This window comes from Siphateles boraxobius, unplaced genomic scaffold (assembly GCF_051911475.1).
Source record: "Siphateles boraxobius isolate OS27281-9 unplaced genomic scaffold, OSU_SipBor_1 41, whole genome shotgun sequence".
In the NCBI taxonomy this organism is placed as follows: domain Eukaryota; kingdom Metazoa; phylum Chordata; class Actinopteri; order Cypriniformes; family Leuciscidae; genus Siphateles; species Siphateles boraxobius.
The window spans coordinates 27,989,906-28,006,483 of record NW_027509042.1 but is presented as its reverse complement, the minus strand read 5'-3'; the positions used below and the strand labels follow the sequence as shown (position 1 = coordinate 28,006,483).

Genomic DNA, 16,578 nt, shown 5'->3' with positions numbered 1-16,578 from the left:
AGCGCGAAACTGGTCATAACTCCTAGACCGTAAGTCGTAGAGTCAAGTGTCTTATATCATTGGAAAGCTGGACTCTTGACTTAAAAAACGTATATCTCCGATTTCATTTCCGGTATGGAAATTTTTCCGCTATTTCCGGTTTTGTCCAAAACCTACTTTTGCAAACTAGTCCCTGGTTTTTCGCTTGATCAGAACCAAACCAGTGCAGAAATGTTCTCTGGAGTCTGACTATCAATAATTATTGAAGAAAAGTCGAAATTTTGATTTCCGGTCGCTAGGGGGTGCAAAATAAACGTTGTGGGAGGAGCCTATTTTACTAAAATGGCTATAACTCGTGAACAAAATGAGATATTTTTACCAATCTCACTACACATATGTATGAGCTCAATCCGAGGTCATAGTAAAAAAATCGCGTCGATTGATCTCTAGGTGGCGCTATAACATGAAAAAAACATATGGCCACCTAGTGGTTAGTCCGATTGACTTGAAAATTGGTATGCAGTGTCTTGGTCCAAGGCCCCATGTATGTGTATGAGGACATTGGCGTATCTCAAAAAACATGGCCGCCATTGGCCAATTAAGTATAAGACAAGGTTAACGAAGGCCAATCAGAACGAAACTCGATGGGCATGTTCGACTCATGGCCCAAGAGGTCTGTAAGAGTTTTGAAAGAAATCGGCCACTAGTTGGCGCTAACGAGTTTTACGGCTCTGTAATCACGTGGTGTTGCACATATTGCAACAACATGCATATCATATGATAGATCTCCTCATGCTGAACAACTTTGCCTCTAGAAACATTGCTGTCAATCAAATCGTTCATTAAATATTCATGAATATGTTAACAATCTACTTTTGCGAACTAGTCCCTGGTTTTTCGCCCGATCAGAACCAGACCAGTCTAGGTCAATTCTCTGGACTCTCTAGATCAATAATTATTGAAAAAAAGTTGAACTTTGCCCTTTGGTTTGCTATAACATGATCATTTATAAAAAGGGGCTTGTCAAAACACACTCAAAAGCCTATAAATCATTACAAAAAACTCAGATCTTCACAAAAATTGGTGAGCATATGTGACATAACATCATTAACAAGCATGCAAAGTTTTATGGAGATCGGACAATAGGTGGCGCTATAACAGTTGAAAAGGTTTAAAACCATGTATTTCCTATGGTAAATTGCCTGTATTGGCTGTAAATGGTGTGTTCCATCTATGATCATATAATATTTATATCACAATGTTCAAAATCAGTTCAGTACAATTCTCTGGACTCTCTAGATAAATAATCATCAGAAAAGTTATAACTTCTTCATTTGGATGGCTATAATAGGGTCACTTCAATATGAAGCCTTTACCAAGAAAGCCTATATCTCTTCAATGAATGCTCAGATCTTCTTAAAAACAAGTCAGAACATGTGACTCTAAATAAGTTAAGAAATAATGCATCTATAACAGTTAAAAAGGTTAAAGTTATAACATAATGGCATATTAAGCCAATAAGTGGTATTCTACTGCCCCCTGCTGTTTAAAATAGTCATTTTGTCATGCTACTAACTAATATAATTCTATAATTCTTATTTAGACTTTATAAAATCACTGTTTTAACATTTACACTCACATTTAGTCAAAATTCATCTATTGAAGTATTGCTACTGACTATTGTGGCGCATTGAGAAATGTGAATCCTGAAGGAGACTTGCAGTAAACATTTTTTTCCATCACATAGTTCAAATGTCTGTATCTACAACAGAATGTGTGTGTGTAGTCCTATATTTCTGAATAAATGCTGAATAATCGGATTAATAGATTACAAAGATATTATGTGAAATGCTTATAGACCATTAAAGTATATTTTCATAATGACACATCCCAATAGCATTGAAAAAATCAACAACAACATTTGTCTTTGTGTGTTTGTGTGTGTGTGTGTGTGTGTGTGTGTGTGTGTGTGTGTGTGTGTGTGTGTGTGTGTGTGTGTGTGTGTGTAAGCATATGTCTAAATAAGATACCTGTGAAAACACTTTATTAATAAGTATAATGGCCAGCAGAGGGCAGTAGAAGACCACTTATTGGCTCAGTTTCATTTTGACAGACTTGATTTTCATCACTATTCTACACTAAAGCAAACCTGTTTTTCCATGTTAACTATTATAAGACAATCATTTTTTTGTCAGTTTATCACTTCATGGCTATTGACACTTCACATCAATGCTAGCAATGTGGTAAATCATGGTAAATCACGATAGAAACATGGTAAATCATAGTAAATAATACTATTACATGGAGTATCATGGCAAATCATGCTAGCAATGTGATGAATCATGGTAAATCATGCTACAATCCTGGTAAATCATTTTAGAATGTGGTATATTATGGTAAATCATTCTATAACATGGTAAATCATGGTAAATCATTCTATAACATGGTAAATCATGGTTAACTATGATAAATCATGCTAGAATCATATTAAATCATACTAGAATGTGTTCAATTGTGGTAAACCATGCTAGCGCAGGGTAAATCATGGTGAATCATACTAGAACTTGGTATATCATGGTAAACTATGGTAAATCATGCTAGATTCATGGTAAATCATACTGGAACATGGTAAATCATGAAAAATCACGCTAAAATTTGGTATATCATGGTAAATCATGCTAAAACAAGGTCTATTCCATCTATGATGTCAGTATTTAAATGCTTGCTACATGAAACTTAATGTCTTTTGATGCTTTTGAGCTTATCTGCCTTAAAGGCCTTAACTGCTTGAACACCGCTAAATGCTGCTTGCAGCTTTAATTATTATTATTATTCTTCCGCCGTAAAACGCATCGTGCAGCCCAAACCGTAAGTGCTAGAGACTTGAAACTTTGTCAGATGGTAGTACAAAAATCGAGGAGAGCTTATCAAATTATAAGCCCAATTGGCCCATAGGTGGCGCTATAGCAACCAAAAGCGCGAAACTGGTCATAACTCCTAGACCGTAAGTCGTAGAGTCAAGTGTCTTATATCATTGGAAAGCTGGACTCTTGACTTAAAAAATGTATATCTCCGATTTCATTTCCGGTATGGAAATTTTTCCGCTATTTCCGGTTTTGTCCAAAACCTACTTTTGCAAACTAGTCCCTGGTTTTTCGCTTGATCGGAACCAAACCAGTGCAGAAATGTTCTCTGGAGTCTGACTATCAAAAATTATTGAAGAAAAGTCGAAATTTTGATTTCCGGTCGCTAGGGGGTGCAAAATAAACGTTGTGGGAGGAGCCTATTTTACTAAAATGGCTATAACTCGTGAACAAAATGAGATATTTTTACCAATCTCACTACACATATGTATGAGCTCAATCCGAGGTCATAGTAAAAAAATCGCGTCGATTGAGCTCTAGGTGGCGCTATAACATGAAAAAAACATATGGCCACCTAGTGGTTAGTCCGATTGACTTGAAAATTGGTATGCTGTGTCTTGGTCCAAGGCCCCATGTATGTGTATGAGGACATTGGCGTATCTCAAAAAACATGGCCGCCATTGGCCAATTAAGTATAAGACAAGGTTAACGAAGGCCAATCAGAACGAAACTCGATGGGCATGTTCGACTCATGGCCCAAGAGGTCTGTAAGAGTTTTGAAAGAAATCGGCCACTAGTTGGCGCTAACGAGTTTTACGGCTCTGTAATCACGTGGTGTTGCACACATCCCCACAAAATGCATATCATTTGATAGATCTCCTCATGATGAACAACTTTGCCTCTAGAACCATTGCTGTCAATCAAACCGTTCATTAAATATTCACGAATATGTTAAAAACCTACTTTTGCGAACTAGTCCCTGGTTTTTCGCCCGATCGGAACCAGACCAGTCTAGGACAATTCTCTGGACTCTCTAGATTAATAATTATCAAAAAAAAGTTGAAATTTGGCATTTGGTTGGCTATAACAGGGTCATTTATAAAATGGGCGTGGCAAAATATAGTCAAAAGCCTATAAATTCTATACGAAAACTCAGAACTTCACAAAAATTGGTGAGCATATGTGACATAACATCCTTAAAAACCATGCCAAATTTTATGGAGATCGGACCATAGGTGGCGCTATAACTGTTAAAAAGCTTTGAAACAATGTATTTCCTATGGCAAATTGCCTGTATTTGCTGTAAATGGTGTTTTGCATTTATTATCATGTAATGTTCATATCATAATGTTCAAAACCAGTGCAGTACAATTCTCTGGACTCTCTAGATCAATAATTATCAGAAAAAGTAGAACAACTTCATTTGGATGGCTATAATAGGGTCACTTCACAATGTAGCCATGACCTAGTGTCCCCAAAAGCTTATATCTCTTCAATGAATGCTCAGATCTTCTTAAAAACAAGTCAGAACATGTGCCATATGACTCCAAACAATCATGACAAATTTCAGACAGATCGGACAAAATTTGTCTCTATAACAGTTAAAAATGAGAAAATTAAATGAATATAATGGCACATTAAGCCAATAAGTAGTATTTTACTTCCCCCTGCTGTTTAAAAAAAGTCATTTTGTCACACTACTCAACTATAATTAATATTTAGACTTTATAAACTCACTATTTTAACATTTACAATAACATTTAGTCAAAAATCGTCTATTGAAGTGACAATTGAGTCACACTGGCTCCTGAAGTTCCAAATGTCTCTATCTACATCAGAATGAGCGTGTGTAGATTAAATGATATGAAAAACATGGCCTATTGTATAAGTAGGCTGTAATAGCACTGTTGTCCACTAGATGGAGCAGCAGCATTAGATATTTTTAATCTTTTTTTATCAGCTTTCAGCATTGGCTAACAAACAAATGCTTAAAGCATTTTCTTTAATTAGTTTTATATTATTACATTGCAAAGAAATATGTGAAATGCTCATATACCATTAAAACAGATTTTCACAATAACATATCCCAAAAGTGTGTGTGTGTGTGTGTGTGTGTGTGTGTGTGTGTGTGTGTGTGTGTGTGTGTGTGTGTGTGTGTGTGTGTGTGTGTGTGTGTGTGTGTGTGTGTGTAAGCATGCATTATGGAGTTAACATGAAAAAAATGGTTTGCTTCTGGTTTGCTGGAGAATACTGGAGAAACAAAGTAGTTGAAAATGAAAGTGAGCCAATAAGTGGTCTTCTACTGCCCTCTGCTGGCCACTCTTCTTATTAATAGTCTTTTTTTGTATATAGACACTATAAAATCACTTAAATAACAATTACTATTATAACACATTCATATTTTGTCAGAGTTTATCACTTCAATTGTTCTTATGCTTCATATAATTGCTATCAACGTGGTAAATCATGGTAAATAACGCCAGAAACATGGTAAATCATAGTAAAAAAGGTAAGTCATGCTAGAATCCTGGTAAATTATTCTAGAATGTGCTATATCATGGTAAATCATCATATAACATGGTATATCAAGGTAAACTATGGAAAATCATGTAAGATTCATGGTAAATCATACTGGAACATGGTAAATCATGAAAAATCACACTGAAATGTAGTATATCATGGTAAATCATGCTTGCTACATAAAACTTAATGTCTTTTGATGCTTTTGTGCTTAACGGCCTTAAAGGCCTTAACTGCTTGAACACCGCTAAATGCTGCTTGCAGCTTTAATTATTATTATTATTCTCCGTTAAAATGCATCGTGCAGACCAAACCGTAAGTGCTAGAGACTTGAAACTTTGTCAGATGGTAGTACAAAAATCGAGGAGAGGTTATCAAATTATGAGCCCGATTGGCCCATAGGTGGCGCTATAGCAACCAATTGCGCGAAACTGCTCATAACTCCTAGGCCGTATGTCGTAGACTCAAGTGTCTTATATCACTGGAAAGCTGGAAACCTGAAGTAAAAAACGGTTATATCCGATTTCATTTCCGCCATGATGGATTTTCCGCCATTTTGAATTTTGTCGAAAAACTACTTTTGCGAACTAGTCCCTGGTTTTTCACCCGATCGGAACCAAACCAGTGCCAAAATGTTCTCTGGAGTCTGAATATTAATAATTATCAAAAAAAAGTTGAACTTTTGATTAACTGTCGCTAGAGGGCGCAAAATGAACGTTGTGGGAGGAGCCTATTTTACTAAAATGGCTATAACTCAAGAAGTAAATGAGATAGCTTCACCAAACTCGGGACACATGTGAATGAGTTGGTTTTGAGGTCACAGTAAAAAAATTGCGTCGATCTAACACTAGGTGGCGCTATAATATTAAAAAAACATAAAAGGGGGTGTGGCCACCTGACCGTTAGTCCGATTGACCTGAAAATTGGTATGCAGTGTCTTGGTCCAAGGCCCCATGTATGTGTAAAAGGATATTGGCGTATCTCAAAAAACATGGCCGCCATCGGCCAATAAAGTTTGAGCACCTGTGAGACGAGGTTAACGGAGGCCAATCGGAACGAAACTCAATGGGCATGTTCGACTCATGGCCCAAGAGGTCTGTAAGAGTTTTGAAAGAAATCGGCCACTAGTTGGCGCTAACGAGTTTTACGCCTCTGTAATCACGTGGTGTTGCACACAGCCCCACAAAATGCATATCATTTGATAGATCTCCTCATGATGAACAACTTTGCCTCTAGAACCATTGCTGTCAATCAAACCGTTCATTAAATATTCACGAATATGTTAAAAACCTACTTTTGCGAACTAGTCCCTGGCTTTTCGCCCGATCGGAACCAGACCAGTCTAGGACAATTCCCTGGACTCTCTAGATCAATAATTATCAAAAAAAAGTTGAAATTTGGCATTTGGTTGGCTATAACAGGGTCATTTATAAAATGGGCGTGGCAAAATATAGTCAAAAGCCTATAAATCCTATACGAAAACTCAGAACTTCACAAAAATTGGTGAGCATATGTGACATAACATCCTTAAAAAGCATGCCAAATTTTAATGGAGATCGGACCATAGGTGGCGCTATAACTGTTAAAAAGCTTTGAAACAATGTATTTCCTATGGCAAATTGCCTGTATTTGCTGTAAATGGTGTTTTGCATTTATTATCATGTAATGTTCATATCATAATGTTCAAAACCAGTGCAGTACAATTCTCTGGACTCTCTAGATCAATAATTATCAGAAAAAGTTGAACAACTTCATTTGGATGGCTATAATAGGGTCACTTCACAATGTAGCCATGACCTAGTGTCCCCAAAAGCTTATATCTCTTCAATGAATGCTCAGATCTTCTTAAAAACAAGTCAGAACATGTGCCATATGACTCCAAACAATCATGACAAATTTCAGACAGATCGGACAAAATTTGCCTCTATAACAGTTAAAAATGAGAAAATTAAATGAAAATAATGGCATATTAAGCCAATAAGTAGTATTTTACTGCCCCCTGCTGTTTAAAATATGAATTATACTTGAGTAGTGTGACAAAATTACTATTTAGACTTTATAAAATTACTATTAACATTTACAATCACATTAAGTCAAATTTCATCTATTGAAGTATCACTATTGACAATTCTGTCACATTGACAAATGTGAATCCTGAATGAGACATAGTTCAAATCTCTGTATCTACAACAGAATGTGTGTGTAGTCCTATGTTTCTGAATAAATTCTGAATAATCTGATTAATAGTTTGCAAAGACATGTATGAAATAACATTCAAATATATTTTCATAATGATTTTGTCAGTGTGTGTGTGTGTGTGTGTGTGTGTGTGTGTGTGTGTAAGCTTGCATAAAGGAGTTAAAATGGAAAAACTGTCAAAATGAAAATGGCCAGCAGAGGGCAGTAGAAGACCACTTATTGGATCATTATACTTATTAATGAAGTCTTTTAACAGGTGCATTCATATTTAGACACTAAAATCACTTGTATAACAATTACTATTATAACACAATCATATTTTGTCAGTTTATCACTACATTTGTACTGACACTTCACATCAATGCTAGCAATGTGGTAAATCATGATAAACTATGGTAAATCATGCTAGAATCACGGTACTCTATGGCAGTGTTGGGAACCCTAATCAAACACACCTGATTCAACTCATCAGCTCATAATCACATATGTTAATGAGCTGATGAGTTGAATCAGGTGTGATTGATTAGAGAGACAGAGAAAACGGGTCCTTCAGGACAGGTTTGGGAACCACTGCTCTATGGTAAATCATCCTAGAACGTAGTAAATCATACTAGAACGTGGTAAATCATGGTAAATCATGCTAGATTCATGGTAAATCATACTGGAACATGGTAAATCATGAAAAATCACACTGAAATGTGGTATATCATGGTAAATCATGCTAAAACATGGTCTATTCCATCTATGATGTCAGTGGTTAAATGCTTGCTACATAAAACTTAATGTCTTTTGATGCTTGTGTGGTTAAAAATCTTAAATGCCTTAACTGCTTGAACACCGCTAAATGCTGCTTGCAGCTTTAATTATTATTATTCCGCCCTAAAACGCATCGTGCAGACCAAACCGTAAGAGCTAGAGACTTGATATTTGGGATTAAGGTAGCACAGAAATCGAGGAGAGGTTGAGAGAGTATGAGCCCGATTGGCCCATAGGTGGCGCTATAGCAACAAAAACGCGAAAGTGATCATAACTCCTAGACCCTATGTCGTAGACTCAAGTGTCTTATATCATTGGAAAGCTGGACTCTTGACTTAAAAAACGTATATCTCCGATTTCATTTCCGGTATGCAAATTTTTCCGCCATTTTGAATTTTGTCAAAAAACTACTTTTGCGAACTAGTCCCTGGTTTTTTGCCCGATCGGAACCAAACCAGTGCAGAAATGTTCTCTGGAGTCTGAATATCAATAATTATCCAAAAAAAGTCGAAATTTCGATTTCCTGTTGCTAGGGGGCGCAAAATGAACGTTGTGGGAGGAGCCTATTTTACTAAAATGGCTATAACTCAAGAAGTAAATGAGATATCTTCACCAAACTTGGTCCACATATTTATGAGTTCAATTTGAGGTCACAGTAAAAAAAACCGCGTCGATCTAACACTAGGTGGCGCTATAACATTAAAAAAACATAAAAGGGGGTGTGGCCACCTGACCGTTAGTCCGATTGACTTGAAAATTGGTATGCAGTGTCTTGGTCCAAGGTGCCATGTATGTGTAAAAGGATATTGGCGTATCTCAAAAAACATGGCCGCCATCGGCCAATGAAGTTTGAGCACCTGTGAGACGAGGTTAACGGAGGCCAATCGGAACGAAACTCAATGGGCATGTTCGACTCATGGCCCAAGAGGTCTGTAAGAGTTTTGAAAGAAATCGGCCACTAGTTGGCGCTAACGAGTTTTATGGCTCTGTAATCACGTGGTGTTGCACACATCCCCACAATATGCATATCATTTGATAGATCTCCTCATGTTGAACAACTTTGCCTCTAGAACCATTGCTGTCAATCAAACCGTTCATTAAATATTCACAAATATGTTAAAAACCTACTTTTGCAAACTAGTCCCTGGTTTTTTGCCCGATCGGAACCAGACCAGTCTAGGACAATTCTCTGGACTCTCTAGATCAATAATTATCGAAAAAAAGTTGAACTTTTTTATTTTTTGCATGGTATTAAAGGGTTATTTAGAAAAGGGGCGTGACAAAATGCACCCAAAAGCCTATAAATCCTAAAGGAAAACTCAGAACTTCACAAAAATGGATGAGCATATGTGTCATAACAGGCTGAAGAAGCATGCAAAGTTTCATGGAGATCGGACAATAGGTGGCGCTATAAATGTTGAAAAGCTTTAAAACCATACATTTCCTATGGTAAATTGCCTGTATTGGCTGTAAATGGTCTTTTCCATCTATGATCGTATAATTTTCATATCTTAATGTTTAAAACCAGTGCAGTACAATTATCTGGACTCTCTAGATCAATAATTATCAGAAAAGGTATAATTACTTCAGTTGGATGGCTATAATATAGTGTAAATCGGATGGCTATAACAGCTATAACAGCTTGGATGGCTATAACAGCCAATAAGTGGTATTTTACTGCCCCCTGCTGTCATTTCATCATACTACTCTCTAATATTTTTATATATAATTGATATTTAGACTTTATTAAATCATTATTTTAACATTTACAATCACATTTTGTCAAAATTCATCTATTGCTCTGTACTCTTTAGAACAATAAACTCTCACAGTTTACTTCTTACTTAGATGCCTTTAACATTTTGGATAAGTTACAATCTGGTTTTAGAGCACTTCACAGTACAGAGTCAGCATTGCTTAAAGTTACAAATTATCTATTGTTGTCTACTGATTCAGGGTCATCTGTCATTCTGTTACTGCTAGATCTGAGTGCAGCTTTTGACACGATTGACATTACATCCTCTTGAAACGACTTCAATATACAGTAGGGGTTCAAGGCACGGCATTACAATGGTTCAACTCTTATTTAAAGGGTAGGACGTTTTCAGTAAATATCGGGTCGTTTACCTCACCTACTGCACCCGTCACTTATGGTGTTCCCCAGGGTTCTATTCTTGGCCCTTTGTTGTTTTCACTCTACATGCTTCCCCTGGGCTCCATTCTCCAGAAACATGGCATAAACTATCACTGCTACGCCGATGACCTACAACTTTACCTTCCAATCAAACTTGAAAATGATTTCTCTATACAACTCCTTTTATCATGTCTTGATGAAGTGAAAATTTGGATGGCGAACAATTTCCTGCAACTAAACACCGACAAAACTGAGGTGCTTCTGCTAGGCCCCACTGCACTCAATACTACTCTGACAAGTAGGTTAGGCTCCCTCAGTGATAGCTTACAACCCTATGTAAAAAATCTAGGGGTCTATTTTGACCCTTCACTACAATTCGACAAACAGGTGAACACGGTTGTAAAGAGTAGCTTCTTCCACCTCAGATCTGTTGCAAAGGTAAAACATTTTCTTTCTCAAAAAGATCTTGAAATTGTCATCCATGCACTAATCTCTTCTAGACTGGACTATTGTAATTCTCTATATGTCGGTCTTCCACAAAGCACTCTATCTCGGCTTCAGATGGTCCAAAATGCGGCAGCCAGACTGCTGACAGGAACAAAAAAACGGGAGCATATTACTCCTGTTCTTGTTTCATTGCACTGGCTCCCTGTCAAGTTTAGAGTTGATTTTAAGGTCCTTCTTTTTGTATATAAGGCTCTCCAAAAATCAACCCCGGATTATCTCTATGAACTTATCCAGCCACATACAACCTCTAGGTCATTAAGATCCTGTAACCAGCTTCTTTTATCAGTTCCTCGTTCACGTTGCAAATCAAAAGGCGACAGAGCTTTCGCGGTTGCTGCACCTAAACTTTGGAACAGCTTACCCTTTAATATCAGGACCTCTCCATCGCTCAATGCTTTTAAATCTAGCCTAAAGACTCATTTTTATACTCTTGCATTTGAGTGACGCTGTGTATGGTACACTGTGTAAATGTACGTAGAAATGTTCTTTTATTCGTTTATTATTATTAATAGTTTTCTTTATTAATTTTTAATTTTTATTTTTGACCGTCTGTAAAGCACTTTGGATCAACTAATGTTGTGTTTATGTTGTGCTCTATAAATAAATTGACTTGACTTGACTTTACTGCCCCCTGCTGTTTAAAAAAAGTCATTTTGTCACACTACTCAACTATAATTAATATTTAGACTTTATAAATTCACTATTTTAACATTTACAATAACATTAAGTCAAAAATCGTCTATTGAAGTGACAATTGAGTCACATTGGCTCCTGAAGTTCCAAATGTCTCTATCTACATCAGAATGAGCGTGTGTAAATTAAATTATATGAAAAACATGGCCTATTGTATAAGTAGGCTGTAATAGCACTGTTGTCCACTAGATGGAGCAGCAACATTAGACATTTTTAATCTTTTTTTATCAGCTTTCAGCATTGGCTAACAAACAAATGCTTAAAGCATTTTCTTTAATTAGTTTTATATTATTACATTGCAAAGAAATATGTGAAATGCTCATATACCATTAAAACAGATTTTCACAATAACATATCCCAAAAATGTGTGTGTGTGTGTGTGTGTGTGTGTGTGTGTGTGTGTGTGTGTGTAAGCATGCTTGCTTCACTGGAGCATGTTTGCTTCACTGGAGAATAAAGGAGAAACAAAGTAGTTGAAAATGAAAGTGAGCCAATAAGTGGTCTTCTACTGCCCTCTGCTGGCCACTCTTCTTATTAATAGTCTTTTTTTGTATATAGACACTATAAAATCACTTAAATAACAATTACTATTATAACACATTCATATTTTGTCAGAGTTTATCACTTCAATTGTTCTTATGCTTCATATAATTGCTATCAACGTGGTAAATCATGGTAAATAACGCCAGAAACATGGTAAATCATAGTAAAAAAGGTAAATCATGCTAAAATCCTGGTAAATTATTCTAGAATGTGCTATATCATGGTAAATCATCATATAACATGGTATATCAAGGTAAACTATGGAAAAATCATGTACGATTCATGGTAAATCATACTGGAACATGGTAAATCATGAAAAATCACACTGAAATGTAGTATATCATGGTAAATCATGCTTGCTACATAAAACTTAATGTCTTTTGATGCTTTTGTGCTTAACGGCCTGAAAGGCCTTAACTGCTTGAACACCGCTAAAATGCTGCTTGCAGCTTTAATTTTACTTGCCTTTTGTTAAATAAGCACTCGTTATTAAAATTTTCGATATTTCGATAATACATCAATTGTATGCTTAATTCGTGTAATTAAATATGTGTCATTGGGGTTCAGGGGGCGCGAAGATCTTTAGGCTATGCACGGAACCTTTTTTTAAGCGGAAAATTAATTATTTTCAAATATATGAAATTTAAAGTACTCCTCCTAGAGAATTGATCGAGATGCCACGAAACTCGGTCAGCGTGAAGTCAAGACATTGAGGATGAGAAATTGCCAGGGGATTTTTGATATCTCGAACGGTTTGACTGTGGCGAGGAAACAAAATTATGGCGAGAAACGTGAAACAGAAAGTGTGTTATAACTTCAGTTTACATCAACTGATCCTGATGAACCTTCAGCAGTGTGTTCGTTGTTAGAGGCCGATCACATGGATGTGACTATTGTGAGTCAAAGTTATAGCGCCACCAACTGGCAGCAGGAAGTGTGTCACTTTCAAAATGCTTTGAAATCACCCTCTAATTTTTACCCGATTTGCTTCAAACTTTATGTTTATAATGTAAACACACGCCGGATGTAGGCCTGTGAAAGGATTATTGATATCTTAGATACTGTTGCTGTGGCAACAAATCAAACTTTAATATTCTTATTTGATGCTTTTGAGACTCTTAGCATGCTTGAAATTGCATGAAACTTGACAGACACATAACATTTATTAGCCAGTAGACATATGCAAAGTTTCAGAAGCGGGCATGGTGAGGGGCTCAGTAGCGCCACCTTTTGACAAAAAAGTGGGGGGTTAGTTTCATCTACAGTTACAAAAGTCGGTATTTATATAGTTCTCCTCGGGCCGGACAACTTTCTAATTTACAGTCATTAGCTCTGACTACCAGGAAGTCAGATATTTTGGTTTGAATGTGGAGAAAATCTCAGAATTTTGCTAGTCTCTCAGTGTCTGTGTGTGTATGAGAGAGAGGAGAGGGGCTTGCCAGGTTTATTTTAACCCTTTCTTTGCTGTGTGCGACTTCTCTGTTTTTTTGGGGGGCCTTAACATGCTTGAAAACTCTTGAAACTTTGCACCCGGGTCAGAACCCACGGCCACCAGGGCCGGGCTGAAGCTGGTACCCGGGCATGACAGGGGGGCTCAACAGCGTCCCCTTGAACGGGGTCTGAAAACTTGATCCATATATCAAACACACTTGAATGAATTAATATGAAACTCGGTACACTTATAAATCTCAGGCCAAACAACTTTCGTGCTCTAAGTTTCACGCCAGCCCAACAGGAAGTCGGCTATTATGGGTTGTTTGGTAAAAGCATGCTTTGTAATTTGATGTACTCCTTCTAGGAAATTCAGTCAATCACCACCACCATTACCCACAGTAACAAAACTCTGTACGTATACAGGTCCTTCTCAAAAAATGTGCATATTGTGATAAAGTTCATTATTTTCCATAATGTAATGATACAAATTAAACTTTCACATATTTTAGATTCATTGCACACCAACTGTAATATTTCAGGTCTTCTATTGTTTTAATACTGATGATTTTGGCATACAGCTCAAGAAAACCCAAAATCTCGAAAAATTAGCATATCATGAAAAGGGTCTCTAAACAAGCTATTAACCTAATCATCTGAATAAACTAATTAACTCTAAACACCTGCAAAAGATTCCTGAGGCTTTTAAAAACTCCCAGCCTGTTTCATTACTCAAAACCGCAATCATGGGTAAGACTGCCGACCTGACTGCTGTCCAGAAGACCATCATTGACACCCTCAAGCAAGAGGGTAAGACACAGAAAGAAATTTCTGAACAAATAGGCTGTTCCCAGAGTGCTGTATCAAGGCACCTCAGTGGGAAGTATCTGGGAAGGAAAAAGTGTGGCAAAAAACGCTGCACAACGAGAAGAGGTGACCGGACCCTGAGGAAGATTGTGGAGAAGGACCGATTCCAGACCTTGGGGGACCTGCGGAAGCAGTGGACTGAGTCTGGAGTAGAAACATCCAGAGCCACCATGCACAGGCGTGTGCAGGAAATGGGCTACAGGTGCCGCATTCCCCAGGTCAAGCCACTTTTGAACCAGAAACAGCGGCAGAAGCGCCTGATCTGGGCTACAGAGAAGCAGCACTGGACTGGTGCTCAGTGGGCCAAAGTACTTTTTTCGGATGAAAGCAAATTTTGCATGTCATTCGGAAATCAAGGTGCCAGAGTCTGGAGGAAGACTGGGGAGAAGGAAATGCCAAAATGCCTGAAGTCCAGTGTCAAGTACCCACAGTCCAGTGTTTCCTCTATGTTGATTTGATAGTGGCGGCCCGCCACGGCTAAATTTCTGCCGCCACGGTATCAGAATAGGGCCGTTCAGTACAAAAGCTGTTATGTATTCACGAGGCAAACAACCAAAATGCTATCAAACAATGTCTTTTACTGGTGTTCAAATCAAAAAGCCGTCTATCAACATGTCGGAGACGCGCGGTTCACACAGCGAGCGGAGACGCGCTCTTCACACCGCGAGCGGAGACGCGCGCTTCACATCGCGAGCGGGGGCACGCGCACGCCCACCACCCGGCTGACAAGGGAGAGAGGAAAAAAGAGAGACCGCAGCAGAATAACTTGAGTAGGTGTGTGCGTCCATGAGAACCGTAAGTGATATAACTTATGTTGTCAGTTATTTTAAGCCTGATATTATAGTCTATAGTTCTTGCTAATATAAATTAAGTTAACTGGTGATTTTCGTTGTTTGTATTCTTCACCTGCTAGCTAAATTGCACGTGGCTGTTGATTGATATAATAGCGTCGCAGGGCTAAGCGATTGCTGAAAGCCCTTCCTCACGTTTGTATTTTAGGTGCATAATTTACATGCTGAAGTAGTTACACTGCATTAAGATAATGTAATTAATAGTGGGTTTATTATTATTATTATTTGCTATAATATATAAAAACTTCGTTTCCGAATGATAACGTTGTTATTAATTTACTTATTTTTCAGATGAGTTTGTTAAAATATTTCTCTATGAAAAGGAAGACGCCTGATAATGAAGACCAGGTATGCTAAGTTCACATTACCAACAAGGTGTTTAAAAGTGCCATGTGTAAGAATTGAGGTAAAAATAATCCAAAAAAATAGCTACACGCATCAAAAGAATGAGAAGAAATAAGGGCGATGATGTCATTAAAAAAATGACAAGTTATAATGCTGTAGAGATATCAACCTGAATTAGCATGCTAAATTACTAGCCCCGGCCCGACAGTAGTCATAATACCAGTTTACCAGTTTGCCTGATGAAATATTAGACAGGAGAAGTGCAGGTGGTGGATAGAGGAGGAAACCAGAGTGAAGTGCATGTGCAGAGAGAAGCAGAAGAGCACAGTGTGACAGGAGAGAGGGCAGAAAGAGAGGAGAGTGGAGGAGAAGATGGCAGCAATACAAAGAAAACTAAGCACAGGGTCTCAGGCTTGGATCCTGCATGGGTAGACAAACCAAGGTTCCACCGATGGCTCTACCACACAGATCATGGCAAGTACTCAGCAGTACACCATATCAGGCATTTCTGTGATTTTCAGTCTAGTGTTTTAAAAATAATACCAAAACAAAGATAATAAAAAATAATACCTCTTTTTTTTTTTTTTACAGGAATGTTTTGCCGCATATGTCGGAAGCATAAGCAGGCCCCCAAGCAAGGTGTTTCCAAACGGCCATTTATAGAAGTAGGTTGCGAAATCTCAGAGTCAATCAATCAATATTGGCTATCAATATCCCTCACATCACTCAATTTAAAAAAATCCTTTATAGGTGAAAACAGACTTAAGGAACAGGCTGCAGGGGGACCATCTAGCAGCATGTATGCTACTCAGCATCAATGGGCCACCTCTTTCTGAAATTCCCCTATGACCGAGCCTTGGACTTATTTTTCCAAAAGCCAAGAAAAATT

The 16,578-nt window shown here is 37.6% G+C and overlaps 1 protein-coding gene across 2 annotated transcripts in view; it reads right to left on the bottom strand.

Moving 5' to 3' along the window:
- Positions 1-16,578, bottom strand: part of LOC143706793 (inactive rhomboid protein 2-like) — a 195,295-nt gene that overhangs the window by 125,753 nt on the left and 52,964 nt on the right. The window lies entirely within an intron of this gene.